Source organism: Mercurialis annua, linkage group LG3 (genome assembly GCF_937616625.2).
Source record: "Mercurialis annua linkage group LG3, ddMerAnnu1.2, whole genome shotgun sequence".
Lineage (NCBI taxonomy): Eukaryota > Viridiplantae > Streptophyta > Magnoliopsida > Malpighiales > Euphorbiaceae > Mercurialis > Mercurialis annua.
In genome coordinates, this window is record NC_065572.1 from 46,017,667 (window position 1) to 46,035,270 (window position 17,604).

Sequence of the window (17,604 nt, forward strand, 5' to 3'; positions counted from 1 at the left end):
TTAAAGATACTTGTGACGCGAGATAAATATAGTAATCGAAACGACGCGTTAAAGAGAATTGAGACAAAACAAACTAATCTAGCCTCACTTTTTACGCACACTTTGCGTAATATAACCTAACCATGCTTAGGTAATCGGAACGACGCGTTAAAGAGACTTGAGACTGGACATACTAATCTAGCGTCACTTTTCACGCACACTTTGCGTAATATAACCTAACCATACTTAAGTAATCAGAACGACGCGTTAAAGAGACTTGAGACGCGACATACTAAACTATTGCTCCTTTCCACGCACACTTTGCGTACTATAACAAAACCATGCTTATCTAATCGAAATGACGCGTTAGAGAGACTTGTGACGCAACATAAGCACGGTAATCGAAATGACGCGTTAAAGAGACTTAAGAGGCAAAATATTAATCTAGCGTCACTTTTTACGCATGCGTTGCATAATATAACATAACCATGCTTAGAAAATGGGAACGAAGCGTTAGAGAGACTTGAGACGTGGTATACTAATCTAGTGTCACTTTTCACGCACACTTTACGTATTATAACCTAACCATGCCTAGGAAATCGGAATGACGCGTTAGAGAGAATTGAGACGCGACATTCTAATCTAACCTCACTTTTCACGCACACTTTGCGTAATATAAACTAACCATGCTTAGGTAATCGGAACGACGCGTTAAAGAGACTTGTGACGCGAGATAAGTATGGTGATCGAAACGACGCGTTAAAGAGACTTGATATGAAACATACTAATCTAGTGTAACTTTTTACGCACACTTTGCGTAATATAACCTAACCATGCTTAGGTAATCGGAACGACGCGTGAAAGAGATTGGAGACTTGACATACTAATCTAGCGTCACATTTCAAGCACATTTTGCGTAATATAACCTAACCATTCTTAGGTAATAGGAACGACGCGTTAAAGAGACTTGAGACGCGACATACATACCTATTGATCCTTTTTACGAACACTTTGCGTACTATAACCTAACCATGCTTAGATAATCGGAACGACGCGTTAGAGAGACTTGTGACGCGACATAAGCAAGGTAATCGAAACGACGCGTTACGGAGACTTGAGAAGCGACATACTAATCTAGGGTCACTTTTCACGCAAACTTTGTGTAGTATAACCTAATCATGCTTAGGTAATCGGAACGATGCATTAAAGAGCCTTGATACGCGACATGCTAATCTAGCGTCACTTTTCACGCCCACCTTGCGTAATATAACCTAATCATGCTTAGGTAATAGGAACGACGCGTTAAAGAGACTTGAGACTCAATATACTAATCTACTGATCATTTTTACGCACACTTCGCGTACTATAACCAAACCGGGCTTAGGTAATCAGAACGACGCGTTAAAGAGCCTTGACACGCGACATACTAATCTAGCGTCACTTTCCACGCAAACTTTGCGTTTTATAACCTAACTATGCTTAGGTAATCGGAATGACGCATTAAAGAGCCTTGAGACGCGACATACTAATCTAGCGTCACTTTTCACGCACACCTTGCGTAATATAACCTAACCATGCTTAGGTATAAGGAACGACGCGTAAAATAGACTTTTGACGCGACATACTAATCTAGTGTCACTTTTCACGCACGCTTTGCCTAATATAACCTCTAACCATTCTTAGATAATCGGAATAACGCGATAAAGAGAATTGAGACGCGACATACTAATCTAGCGTCACTTTCGACGCAAACTATGCGTAATATAAGCTAACCATGCTTAAGTAATTGGAAGGACGCGTTAAATAGACTTGACACGCTACATACTAATCTATTGTCATTTTCTACGCACACTTTGCGTAATATAACCTAACCATGCTTAGGTAATCAGAACGACACGTTCGAGAGACTTGTGACGCGACATAAGAATGGTAATCGAAACGACGCGTTAAAGAGACTTGAGACGTGCAATATTAATCTAGCGTCACTTTTTTACGCACATGTTGCGTAATATAACATAACTATGCTTAAGAAATCGGAACGACGCGTTAGAGAGACTTGAGACGCGACATACTAATCTAGTGTCACTTTTCACGCACGCTTTGCATAATATAACCTAACCATGCTTAGGTAATTGGAACGACGCGTTAGAGAGACTTAAGACGCGACATACTAATATAGCGTCACTATTCACGCACTCTTTACGTAATATAACCTAACCATGCTTAGGTAATGCTCCCGGCCAAGACTAAGAAGCCTGTATTCGGCGAAGGTGAGGATGAACCTAAGCGCCTAAGAGAAACTCTTGAAGAGAGGAAGAAAAAAAAGTAGTCCTTCCGGAATGAGAAAGTACGAAAAATCTTCAATGCTCAGAACGACGCGTTAAAGAGACTTGTGACGCGAGATAAGTATAGTAATCGAAACTACGCGTTAAAGAGACTTGAGATAAAAAAACTAATCTTGCGTCACTTTTTACGCTCACTTTGCGTAATATAACCTAACCATGCATAGGTAATCGGAACGACGCGTTAAAGAGACTGGACATACTAATCTAGCGTCACTTTTCACTCACACCTTGCGTAAAATTACCTAACCATTGTTAGGAAATTGGACAACGCATTAGAGAGACTTGAGACGAGACATACTAAATTAACGTTACTTTTCACACACTGTTTGCGTAATATAACCTAACCATGCTTAGGTAATCGAAACGACGCGATAAAGAGACTTGTGACGCGAGATAAGTATGGTAATCGGAACCACGCGTTAAAGAGACTTGTGACGCGAGATAAGTATGGTACTCGCAACGAATTGTAAAAGAGACTTGAGACTAAACAAACTAATCTAGCTTTACTTTTTAAGCACACTTTGCGTAATATAACCTAACCATGCTTAGGTAATCGGAACGACGCGTTAAAGAGACTTGAGACTAGACATACTAATCTAGCGTCACTTTTCACGCACACTTTGCGTAATATAACCTAACCATGCTTAGAAAATTGGAACGACGCGTTAAAGAGACTTGTGACGCGACATAAGCATGATAATCGAAACGACGCGTTCAAGAGACTTGAGACGCGCAATATTAATCTCGCGTCACTTTTTACGCACACTTTGCCTAATATAACATAACCATGCTTAGGAAATCGGAACGACGCGTATGGAGACTTGAGACGCGACATACTAATCTAGCGTCACTTCCCACGCACACTATGCGTAATATAAACTAACCATGCTAAGGTAATCGGAACAACGCGTTAGACGCGACATACTAATCTATTGTCATTTTTCACGTACACTCTGCGTAATATAACCTAACCATGCTTATGTAATTGGAACGACGCGTTAAATAGACTTGAGACGCTACATACTAATCTATTGTCACTTTTTACGCACACTTTGCGTAATATAACCTAACCATGCTTAGGTAATCAGAACGACATGTTCGAGAGACTTGTGACGCGACATAAGCATGGTAATCAAAACGACGCGTTAAAGAGACTTGAGACGTGCAATATTAATCTAGCGTCACTTTTTTACGCACGCGTTGCGTAATATAACGTAACTATGCTTAGGAAATCGGAACGACGCGTTAGAGAGACTTGAGACGCGACATACTAATCTAGTGTCACTTTTCACGCACGCTTTGTGTAATATAACCTAATCATGCTTAGGTAATCAGAACTACGCGTTAAAGAGACTTGTGACGCGAGATACGTATAGTAATCGAAACTACGCGTTAAAGAGACTTGAGACGAAACAAACTAATCTAGCGTCACTTTTCACGCATTGTTTGCGTAATATAACCTAACTATGCTTAGGTAATCGGAACGACGCGATAAAGAGACTTGTGACGCGAGATAATTATGGTAATCGGAACGACGCGTTAAAGAGACTTGTAACGCGAGATAAGTATGGTACTCGCAACGACTTGTAAAAGTGACTTGAGACGAAACAAACTAATCTAGCGTCACTTTTTAAGCACACTTTGCGTAATATAACCTAACCATGCTTAGGTAATCGGAACGACGCGTTAAAGAGACTTGAGACTGGACGTACTAATCTAGCGTCGCTTTTCACGCACACTTTGCGTAATATAACCTAACCATGCCTAGGTAGTCGGAAAGAGGCGAGAAAGAGACTTGAGACGCGACATACTAATCTAGCGTAACTTTTCACGCAAACTTTGAATAATATAACCTAACCATGCTTAGGTAATCGGAACAACACGTTAAAGAGAATTGAGACGCAACATATTAATCTAGCGTAACTTTTCACGAACACTTCGCATAATATAACCTAACCGTGCTTTGATAATCAGAACGACGCGTTAAATAGACTTAAGACGCGACATACTAATCTAGCGTCACATTTCACGTACACTTTCTGTAAAGTAACCTAGCCATGCTCAGGTAATTGGTACAACACGTTAAAGAGAATTTAGATGCGACATACTAATCTAGCGTCGCTTTCCATGCACTCTTTGCGTAATATAACCTAACCATGCTTAGGTAATCGGAATAAAGCGTTAAATAGACTTGAGATGCGACATACTAATGTTTGTTACTTTTCGCGCACACTTTTCGTGAAGTAACCTAACCATCCTTAGTTAATCGGTACAATGCGTTAAAGAGACTTGAGACACGACATACAAATGTACCATCATTTTTCACGCACACTTTTCGTAAATAACCTAACCATGCTTAGATAATCGGAACGACGCGTTAAAGAGATTTCAGAGGCGACATACTAATATGGCGTCACTTTTCACGCAAACTTTGCATACTATAACCTAACCATGCTTAGGAAATCGGAACGACGCATTAAAGAGACTTGAGTAGCGACACATTAATCTAGCATCACTTTTCACGCACACTTTGCGTAGTATAACCTAACCATGCTTACATAATCGGAAAGACGCGTTAAAGGACTTGAGATGCGACATACTAATCTAGCGTCCCTTTTCACGCACACTTCACGTAATATAACCTAACCATGCTAAGGTAATCGAAATACGCATTAAAGAGACTTGAGACGCGTCATACTAATCTAGCGTCACTTTTCACGCACACTTTGCGTAAAATAACCTAACCATGCCTAGGTAATCGGAACGACGCGTTAAAAAGACTTGAGATGCTACATACTAATACATTGTCACTTTTTCACGCACACTTTGCGTAATATATAATCTAATCATGCTTAGGTAATCAGAACGACGTGTTAGAGATACTTGTGACGCGACATAAGCACAGTAATCGAAACGATGCGTTAAAGAGACTTGAAACGCGCCATACTAATCTAGCGTCACTTATTGCGCATGCTTAGGTAATCAGAACGACGCATCATAGAGATTTGAGTAGCGACATATTAATCTAGCGTAACGTTTCACGCACACTATGCGTAATATAATCTAATTATGCTTAGGTAATCGGAACGACGGGTTAATAAGCATGGTAATCAAAACGACGCGTTAAAGAGACTTGAGACGCAAGATACTAATATAGCGTCACTTTTCACACAAACATTGCGTAATATAATCTAACCATGCTTAGGTAAACGGAACGACGCGTTAAAGGGCATTGAGATGTGACATACTAATCTAGCGTCACTTTTCACGCACACCTTGCGTAACATAACCAATCCATGGTTAGGTCATCAAAACGACACATTAAAGAGACTTGAGACGCGATATACTAATCTACCGTCACTTTTCAGCACACTTTGCATAATATAAGCTTTCCATGCTTAGGTAATTGGAACGACGTGTTAAAGAGACTTCAGAAGCGATATACTAATCTACCGTCACTTTTTTATGCACCCTTTAACGACGTGTTAAAGAGACTTGACACGAGTCATACTAATCTAGCGTCACTTTTCACGCACACTTTGCGTAATATAACCTAACCATGCTTAGAAAATCGGAACGACGCGTTAGTGAGACTTGAGGTAGGATATACAGATCTAGCGTCACTTTTCACGCACACTTTGCGTAATATAACCTAACCATGCTTAGAAAATCGGAACGACGCGTTAGTGAGACTTGAGGTAGGATATACAGATCTAGCGTCACTTTTCACGCACACTTTGCGTAATATCACCTAACCATGCGGAGGTAATCACAATGACGAGTTAAAGATACTTGTGACGTGAGATAAGCATGGTAATCGAAGCGACGCGTTAAAGAGACTTGAGACGCGACATACTAATATAACGTCACTTTTCACGCACACTTTGCGTGATATAACCTAACCATGCTTAGATAATCGGAACGATGCGTTAGAGAGACTTGTAACGCGTTGAAGAGACTTGAGACGCGACATACTAATCTAACGTCACTTTTAACGCACTCTTTGCCTAATATAACCTAACCATGCTTAGGTAATCGGAACGACGCATTTAAGAGCTTTGAGACACGACATACTAATCTAGCGTAACTTTTAACGCACAGCTTGCGTAATATAGCCTAGCCATGCTTAGGTAATCAGAATGACACGTTAAATATACTTGAGATGCGACATACTAATCTAACGTAACTTTTAGCGCACACTTGGCGTAATATAACCTAACCATGCTTAGGTAATCGGAACGACGCGTTAGAGAGACTTGAGGTGGGATATACTGATCTAGCGTCACTTTTAACGCACACTTTGCGTAATATAACATAATCATCTTAGGAAATCGGAATGACGTGTTAGAGAGACTTGACACGTGACATACTAATTTAGCGTTGCTTTTCACGCACACTTTGCGTAATATAACCTAACCATTCTTGGGAAATCGGAACGACCGTTAGAGAGACTTGAGATACGATATACTAATCTAGCATCACTTTTGACGCACACTCTGCGTAATATAACCTAACCATGCTTAGGTAATCATAACGACGCATTAAAGAGACTTGTGACGCAACATAAGAATGGTAATCGAAACGACGCGTTAAAGAGACTTGAGACGCGACATACAAATCTAGCATCATTTTTCACGCACACTTTGTGTAAAATAATCTAACCATGCTTAAGTAATCGGAACGACGCGTTAAAGAGACCTGAGACGCGGCATACTAATCTAGCGTCACTTTTCACGCACACTTTGCGTTATAATAACATAACCATGCTTAGGTAATAGAAACGACGCGTTAGACAGACTTGTGACGCGACATAAGCAAGGTAATCGGAACGACGCGTTAAAGTGACTTGAGACGCGACATACTAATCTAGCGTCACTTTTCACGCACACTTTGCGTAATATAACCTAACCATGCTTAGTCGGAACAACGCGTTAAATAGAATTGAGACGCGATATACTAATCTACCGTCACCTTTTCAAGCAAACTTTGCGTACTATAACCTAACCATGTTTAGGTAATCGCAACACCTCTTTAAATCGACGTGAGACACGACATACTAAATAACTGTGACTTTTCACGCACACTTTGCGTAATATAACCTAACCATTCTTAGGAAATCGAAACGACGCGTTAAAAGACTTGAGGTAGGATATGCTAATCTAGCGTCACTTTTCACGCACACTTTGCGTAATATAACCTAACCATGCTTAGGTAATCGTAACGACGCGTTAAAGAGACTTGTGACGCGAGATAAACATGGTAATCGAAACGACACGTTAAAAAGACTTGAGACGCGACATACTAATTTAGCGTTACTTTTCACGCACACTTTGCGTAATGTAACCTAACCATTCTTAGGTAATCAGAACGACGCGTTAAATAGACGTAAGATGCGACATACTATTGTCATTTTTCACGTACACTTTGCGTAATATAACCTAACCATGCTTGGGTAATCGAAACGACGCATTACACAGACTTGTGACGCGACATAAGCATGGTTGGAACGACGAGTTAAAGTGACTTGAGACGCGCCATACTAATCTAGCATCACTTTTCAAGCACACTTTGCGTAAAATAACCTAACCATGCTTAGGTAATGGGAACCACGCGTTAAAGAGAATTGAGATGCGACATACTAATCTAGCGTCTCTTTTCACGCACACTTTGCGTAATATAACCTAACTATGCTTAGTTAACTGGAACGACGCCTTAAAGAGACTTGAAATGCGACATACTAATCTAGCTTATCTAGCATAACTTTTCACGCACACTTTGCGTATTATAACCTAACCATTCTTAAGTAATCGGAACGACGCGTTAAATAAAATTGAGACGCGACATACTAATGTATTGTTACTTTTCACGCACACTTTCCGTAAAGTAACCTAACCATCCTTAGTTAATCAGTACAACGCGTTAAAGAGAACTGAGACACAATATACTAATCCAGCGTCACTTTCCGCGAACACTTTGCGTAATATAACTAACCATGCTTAGGTAATCGGAACGACGCGTTAAATAGACGTGAGACTCGACATACTAATTTATTGTTACTTTTCACGCACAGTTTGCGTAATATATAACCTAACCATGCTTAGGTAATCGGAAAGACGCGTTAGAGAGACTTGTGACACGACATAAGGATGGTAATCGAAACGACGAGTTAAAGAGACTTGAGACGCGACATACTAATCTAGCGTCACTTTTCACGCACACGTTGTGTAATATAACCTAACCATGCTTAGGTAATCGGAACAACGCGTTAAAGATCCTTGAGACGCGACATACTAATCTAGCGTAACTTTTCACGCACACCTTGCGTAATATAACCAATCCATGCTTATGTAATCAGAACGACACGTTGAAGAGATTTGAGACGCGACATACTAATCTAACATAACTTTTCACGCACACTTTGCGAAATATAACCTAACCATGCTTAAGTAATCGGAACGACGTGTTAAAGAGACTTGAGACGCGTAATACTAATCTAGCGTCACTTTTTACGCACACTTTGCGAAATATAACCTAACCATGCTTGGGAAATCAAAACGGCGCGTTAGAGAGACTTGAAATACGATATACTAATCTAATGTCACTTTTCACGCACACTCTGCGTAATATAACCTAACCATGCTTAGGTAATCGAAACGACGCGTTAAAGAGACTTGTGACACAAGATAACCATGGTAATCGAAACGACGCGTTAAAGAGACTTGAGATGCGACATACTAATCTAGCGTCACTTTTCACTCACACTTTGTGTAAAATAACCAAACCATGCTTAGGAAATCAGAACGACGCGTTAAAGACACCTGAGACGCGGCATACTAATCTAGCGACACTTTTAACAAACACTTTGCGTAATAGTAACCTAACCATGCTTAGCTAATCGAAACGACGCGTTAGAGAGACTTGTGACGCGACATAAGCATGGTAATCGGAATGACGCGTTAAAGTGACTTGAGACGCGACATACTAATCTAGCGTCACTTTTCACGCACACTTTGCGTAATATAACCTAACCATGCTTAGTTAATCGGAATAACACGTTAAATAGAATTGAGACACGATATACTAATCTAGCGTCAGTTTTCAAGCAAACTTTGCGTACTATAACCTAATCATGGTTCGGTAATCGCAATGCCGCTTTTAATCGACTTAAGACGCGACATACTAATTAATTGTGTCTTTTTACGCACACTTTGCGTAATATAACCTAACCATGCTTAGGAAATCGGAACGACGCGTTAGATGGACTTGAGGTAGGATATACTAAGCTAGCTTCAATTTTCACGCACACTTTGTATAATATAACCTAACCGTGCTTAGGTAATCGTAACGACGCGTTAAAGAGACTTGGGACACGAGATAAGCATGGTAATCGAAACGACACGTTAAAGAGACTTGAGACGCGACATACTAATCTAGCGTCACATTTCACGCACACTTTGCATATTATAACCTAACCATTCTTAGGTAATCGGTACGACGCGTTAAATAGACGTAAGACGCGACATACTATTGTCATTTTTCACGCACACTTTGCGTAATATAACCTAACCATGCTTAGGTAATCGAAACGACGCATTACACAGACTGATGACGCGACATAAGCATGGTAATTGGAACGACGAGTTAAAGTGACTTGAGACGCGACAATCTAATCTAGCGTCACTTTTCACGCACACTTTGCGTAAAATAACCTAACCATGCTTGGGTAATCGAAACCACGCGTTAAAGAGAATTGAGACACTACATACTAATCTAGCGTCACTTTTCACGCAAACTTTGAGTAAAATAACTTAATCATGCTTAGGTAATCGGAACAACGCGTTAAAGAGACTTGAGACTGGACATACTAATCTAGCATCTCTTTTCACGCACACTTTCCGTAATATAAACCAATTATGCTTAGGTAATCGGAAAGACGCGTTAGAGAGACTTGTGACGCGACATAAGCATGGTAATCGAAACGACGCGTTAGAGCGACTTGAGACGCGCCATACTAATCTAGTGTCACTTTTTATGCACACTTTGCGTAATATAACCTAACCAAGCTTAGGTAATCGGAACGACGCGTTAAAGAGACTTGTGACTCAACATACTTATCTAGCGTCACTTTTCACGCATACTTTGCGTAATATAACCTAATCATGGTTAGGCAATCGGAAGGATGCGTTAAACAGACTTGAGACGCGAAATATTAATCTAGCGTTACTTGTCACGCATGCTTTGTGTCATATAACGTAACCATGCTTAGGTAATCGGAACGACGCGTTAAATAGAATTGATACGCGACATACTAATCTATAGTCACTTTTCACGCACACTTTGCGTAATATAACCTAACCATGCGTAGGTAATCAAAACGACGCGTTAAAGAGACTTGAGACGCGACATATTAATCAATTGTTACTTTTCACGCTATAAGCCAGCCATGCTTAGGTAATGGGAACAACGCGTTAGAGAGACTTGAGACGCAAGATATAAATCTAGCGTCGCTTTTCATGCAAACTTTGCATAATATAACTATGCTTAGTTAATCGGAACGACGCATTAAAGAGCCTTGAGACGAGACATACTAGTCTAGCGTCACTTTTCACGCACACCTTGCGTAATATAACCTAACCATGCTTAGGTAATCGGAGCGACGCGTTAAAGAAAAAGACTTGAGAAGCGACATACTAATCTAGCGTTACTTTTCTCGCACACTTTGCGTAATATAACCTAACTATTCTTGGGTAATCTGAACGACGCGTTAAAGAGACTTGAGACGCGACATACTAATCTAGCGTCACTTTTCACGCACTCTTTGGGTAATATAACATAACCATGCTTAGGTAATCAGAACGACGTGTTAAAGAGACTTTAGACGCGACATACTAATCTAGCATCATTTTTCACGCACACTTTGCATAATATAACCTAACCATGCTTAGGTAATCGGAACGACGTATTAGATAGACTTAACATGCGACAAACTAATCTATTGTCATTTTTCACACATAGTTTGCGTAATATAACCAAACCATGCTTAAATAATATAACCTAACCATGCTTAGGTAATCAGAACGACGCGTTAAAGAGACTTGTAACGCGACATAAGCATGGTAATCGAAATGACCCGTTAAAGAGACTTGATATGCGCCATATTAATCTGGCATCACTTTTTATGCACACTTTGCGTAATATAACATACACATGCTTAGGAAATTGGAACGACGCGTTAGAGAGACTTGAGACGCGACATACACTAGCATCACTTTTCACACACACTTTGCCTAAATAACCTAATAACCATGCTTAGGAAATTGGACGACGCATTAAAGAAACTTGAGACGAGACATACTAATTTAACATCACTTTTCACGCACTGTTTGCGTAATATAACCTAACCATGCTTAGGTAATCGGAACGACGCGTTAAAGAGACTTGTGACGCGAGATAAGTATGGTAATCGGAACGACGCGTTAAAGAGACTTGTGACTCGAGATAAGTATGGTAATCGGAACGACGCGTTAAAGAGACTTGTGACGCGAGATAAGAATGGTAATCGGAACGACGCGTTAAAGAGACTTGTGACGCGAGATAAGTATGGTAATCGAAACGACTTGTAAAAGAGACATGAGACGAAACAAACTAATCTAGCGTCACTTTTTAAGCACACTTTGCGTAATATAACCTAACCATGCTTAGGTAATCGAAACGACGCGTTCAAGAGACTTGAGACGCGCAATATTAATCTAGCGTCACTTTTTACACACACTTTGCGTAATATAACATAACCATACTTAGGAAATGGGAACGGCGCGTATGGAGGCTTGAGACGCGACATACTAATCTAGTGTCACTTTTCACGCACACTTTGCGTAATATAACCTAGCCATGCTTAGTAAATAAATACGACGTGTTAGAGAGACTTGAGACTCGACGTACTAATCTAATGTCACTTTTCACGCACACATTGCGTAATATAACCTAACCATGCTTAAGTAATCGGAACGACGCGTTAAAGAGACTTGTGACGCGAGATATATATGGTAAGCGAAACGACGCATTAAAGAGACTTGAGACGAAACATACTAATCTAGCATCACTTTTTACACACACTTTGCGTAATTGAACCTAACCATGCTTAGGTAATCGGAACAATGCATTAAGGAGATTTGAGCCTGGACATACTTATCTAGCGTCACTTTTCACGCACACTTTGCGTAATGTAACCTAACCATGCTTATGTAATAGGAACAATGCGATAAAGATACTTGAGACGCGACATACTAATCAATCGATCCTTTTTACGCACACTTTGCGTAATATATCCTAACCATAATTAAGTAATCGGAACGACGCGTTAAAGAGCCTTGACACGCGACATACTAATCTAGCGTCACTTTTCACGCAAACTTTGCGCATTATAACCTAACCATGCTTAGGTAATCGGAACGACACATTAAAGAGCCTTGAGACGCGACATGCTAATCTAGCGTCACTTTTCACGCACACTGCGTAATATAACCTAACCATTCTTAGGTAATAGGAATGACGCGTTAAATAGACTTTAGACGCGACATACTAATCTAATGTCACTTTTCACGCACGCTTTGCATAATATACCCTAACCATGCTTAGATAATTGGAACAACGCGATAAAGAGAATTGAGATGCGACATACTAATCTAGCGTCACTTTTCATGCACAATTTGCGTAATATAACCTAAGGTAATCGGAACAACACGTTAGATAGACTTAAGACGCGACATACTAATCTATTGTCATTTTTCACGTACACTCTGCCTAATATAACCTAACCATGCTTAAGTAATTCGAACGATGCGTTAAATAGACTTGAGATGTGACATACTAATCAATTGTCATTTTCAACGCACACTTTGTGTAATATACCCTAACCATGCTTAGGTAATCGGAACGACGTGTTTGAGAGACTTGTGACGCGACATAAGCATGGTAATCGAAACGACGCGTTAAAGAGATTTGAGACGCGCAATATTAATCTAGCGTAACCTTTTACGCACGCATTGCGTAATATAACATAACAATGCTTAGGATATCGGAACGACGCGTTAGAGAGACTTGAGACGCGACATACTAATCTAGTGTCACTTTTCACGGACACTTTGCGTAATATAACCTAACCATGCTTAGGAAATCGGAATGACGCGTTAGAGAGATTTGAGATGCGACATACAAATCTAAAGTTACTTTTCACGCACACTTTGATTAATATAACCTAACCATGCTTAGGTAATCGGAACGACGCGTTAAAGAGACTTGTGACTCGAGATAAGTATAGTAATCGAAACGACCCGTTAAAGAGAATTGAGACGAAACAAACTAATCTAGCCTCACTTTTTCCTCACACTTTGCGTAATATAACCTAACCATGCTTAGGTAATCGGAACGACGCATTAAAGAGACTTGAGAGTGGACATACTAATCTAGCGTCACTTTTCACGCACACTTTGCGTAATATAACCTAACCATACTTAGGTAATCGGAACGACGCGTTAAAAAGACTTGAGACGCGACATACTTTATTGCTCCTTTCCACGCACACTTTGCGTACTATAACCTAACCATGCTTAGGTAATCGGAATGACGCGTTAGAGAGACTTGTGACGCGACATAAGCATGGTAATTGAAATGACGCGTTAAAGAGACTTGAGACGCGCAATATTAATCTAGCGTCACTTTTTACGCACGCGTTGTGTAATATAACATAACTATGCTTAGGAAATCGGAGCGACGCGTTAGAGAGACTTGAGACGCGACATGCTAATCTAGTGTCACTTTTCATGCACACTTTACGTATTATAACCTAACCATGCTTAGGAAATTGGAACGACGCGTTAGAGAGAATTGAGACGCGACATACTAATCTAACCTCACTTTTCACGCACACTTTGCGTAATATAACCTAACCATGCATAGGTAATCAGAACGATGCATAGGTTATATTACGCAAAGTGTGCGAGATAAGTATGGTGATCGAAACGACGCGATAAAGAGACTTGATACGAAACATACTAATCTAGTGTCACTTTTTACGCACACTTTGCGTAATATAACCTAACCATGCTTAGGTATTCGGAACGACGCGTGAAAGAGATAGGAGACTTGACATACTAATCTAGCGTCACTTTTCAAGCACACTTTGCGTCATATAACCTAACCATTCTTAGGTAATAGGAACGACGCGTTAAAGAGACTTGAGACGCAACATACTTATCAATTGATCCTTTTTACGCACACTTTGCGTACTATAAACTAACCATGCTTAGGTAATCGGAAGGACGCGTTAGAGAGACTTGTGACGCGACATAAGCATGGTAATCGAAACGACGCGTTAAAGAGACTTGAGAAGCGACATACTAATCTAGCGTCACTTTTCACGCAAACTTTGCGTAGTATAACCTAATCATGCTTAGGTAATCGGAACGACGCATTTAAGAGCCTTGAGACCTGACATGCTAATCTAGCGTCACTTTTCACGCACACCTTGCGTAATATAACCTAACCATGCTTAGGTAATAAGAACGACGCGTTAAAGAGACTTGAGACACGATATACTAATCTATTGATCCTTTTTACGCACACTTTGCGTACTATATCCTAACCATGCTTAGGTAATCAGAACGACGCGTTAAAGAGCCTTGACACGCGACATACTAATCTACCGTCACTTTACACGCAAACTTTGCGTATTACGCATTAAAGAGCCTTGAGACGCGACATACTAATCTAGCGTCACTTTTCAAGCACACCTGCGTAAGATAACCTAACCGAACGACGCGTTAAATAGACTTTATACGCGACCTACTAATCTAGTGTCACTTTTCACGCACGCTTTGCTTAATATAACCTCTAACCATGCTTAGATAATACCAATGAGCTATAGCTCAAATGGTATAAGAGCTAGGCAGCAAACTGCTAGGTCGTGAGTTCAATTCCTCCCACAAGCGCTCTCCCTCCCCAATTAAAAAAAAAACCATGCTTAGATAATCAGAATAATGCGATAAAGAGAACTGAGACGCGACATACTAATCTAGCGTCACTTTCCACGCACACTATGCGTAATATAACCTAACCATGCTAAGATAATCGGAACAACGCGTTAGATAGACTTAAGACGCGACATACTAATCTATTGTCATTTTTCACGTACACTCTGCGTAATATAACCTAACCATGCTTATGTAATTGGAACGACGCGTTAAATAGACTTGAGACGCTACATACTAATCTATTGTCATTTTCTACGCATACTTTGCGTAATATAACCTAACCATGCTTAGGTAATAAGAACGACACGTTCGAGAGACTTGTGACGCGACATAAGCATGGTAATCGAAACGACGCGTTAAAGAGACTTGAGACGTGCAATATTAATCTAGCGTCACTTTTTACGCACGCATTGCGTAATATATAACATAACCATGCTTAGGAAATTGGAACGACGCGTTAGAGAGACTTGAGACGCGACATACTAATATAGCTTCACTATTCACGCACTCTTTGCCTAATATAACCTAACCATGCTTAGGAAATTGGAACGACGCGTCAGAGAGACTTGAGACGCGATATACTAATATTGCGTCACTATTCACGCACTCTTTGCGTAATATAACGTAACCATGCTTAGGTAATCGGAACGACGCGTTAAAGAGACTTATGACACGAGATAAATATAGTAATTGAAACTACGCGTTAAAGAGGCTTGAGACGAAACAAACTAATCCAGCGTCACTTTTTACGCACACTTTGCGTAATATAACTTAACTATGCTTAGGTAATCGGAACGACGCATTAAAGAAACTTGAGATGCGACATACTAATCTAGCGTCACTTTCCATGCACACTTTGCGTAATATAACCATGACGCGTTAAATAGACTAGAGACGCGACATACTAATGTTTGTTACTTTTCATGCATACTTTTCGTGAAGTAACCTAACCATCCTTAGGTAATCGGTACAATGCGTTAAAGAGACTTGAGACGCGACATACTAATGTAGCTTCATTTTTCACGCACACTTTTCGTAAAATAACCTACCCATGCTTAGATAATCGGAACGACGCGTTAAAGAGACTTCAGAGACGACATACTAATATGGCGTCACTTTTCACGCAAACTTTGCGTACTATAACCTAACCATGCTTAGGAAATCGGAACGACTCATTAAAGAGACTCGAGTAGCGACACATTAATCTAGCATCACTTTTCACGCACACTTTGCGTAATATAACCTAACCATGCTTACATAATCGGAAAGACGCGTTAAAGGACTTGAGATGCGACATACTAATCTGGCGTCCCTTTTCACGCACACTTCACGTAATATAACCTAACCATGCTTAGGTAATCGGAATACACATTAAAGAGACTTGAGACGCGTCATACTAATCTAGCGTCACTTTTCACGCACACTTTGCGTAAAATAACCTAACCATGCCTAGGTAATCGGAACGACGCGTTAAAAAGACTTGAGATGCTACATACTAATACATTGTCACTTTTCATGCACACTTTGCGTAATATATAATCTAACCATGCTTAGGTAATCAGAACGACGCGTTAGAGACACTTGTGACGCGACATAAGCACAGTAATCGAAACGACGCGTTAAAGGGACTTGAAACGCGCCATACTAATCTAGCGTCACTTATTACGCATGCTTAGTTAATCAGAATGACGCATCATAGAGACTTGAGTAGCGACATATTAATCTAGCGTAACGTTTCACGCACACTTTGCGTAATATAACCTAACTATGCTTAGGTAATCGGAATGACGGGTTAATAAGCATGGTAATCAAAATGACGCGTTAAAGAGACTTGAGACGCAAGATACTAATATAGCGTCACTTTTCACACAGACATTGCGTAATATAACCTAACCATGCTTAGGTAAACGGAATGACGCGTTAAAGAGCATTGAGATGCGACATACTAATCTAGCGTCACTTTTCACGCACACCTTTCATAACATAACCAAACCATGGTTAGGTAATTATAACGAAACATTAAATAGACTTGAGACGCGATACCGTCACTTTTCAAAACACTTTGCGTAATATAAGCTTTCCATGCTTAGGTAATTGGAACGACGTGTTAAAGAGACTTGAGACGCGATATACTAATATACAGTCACTTTTTCACGCACACTTTGCGTAATATAACCTAACCATGCTTAGGAAATCGGAACGACGTGTTAAAGAGACTTGATACGAGTCATATAATCTAGCGTCACTTT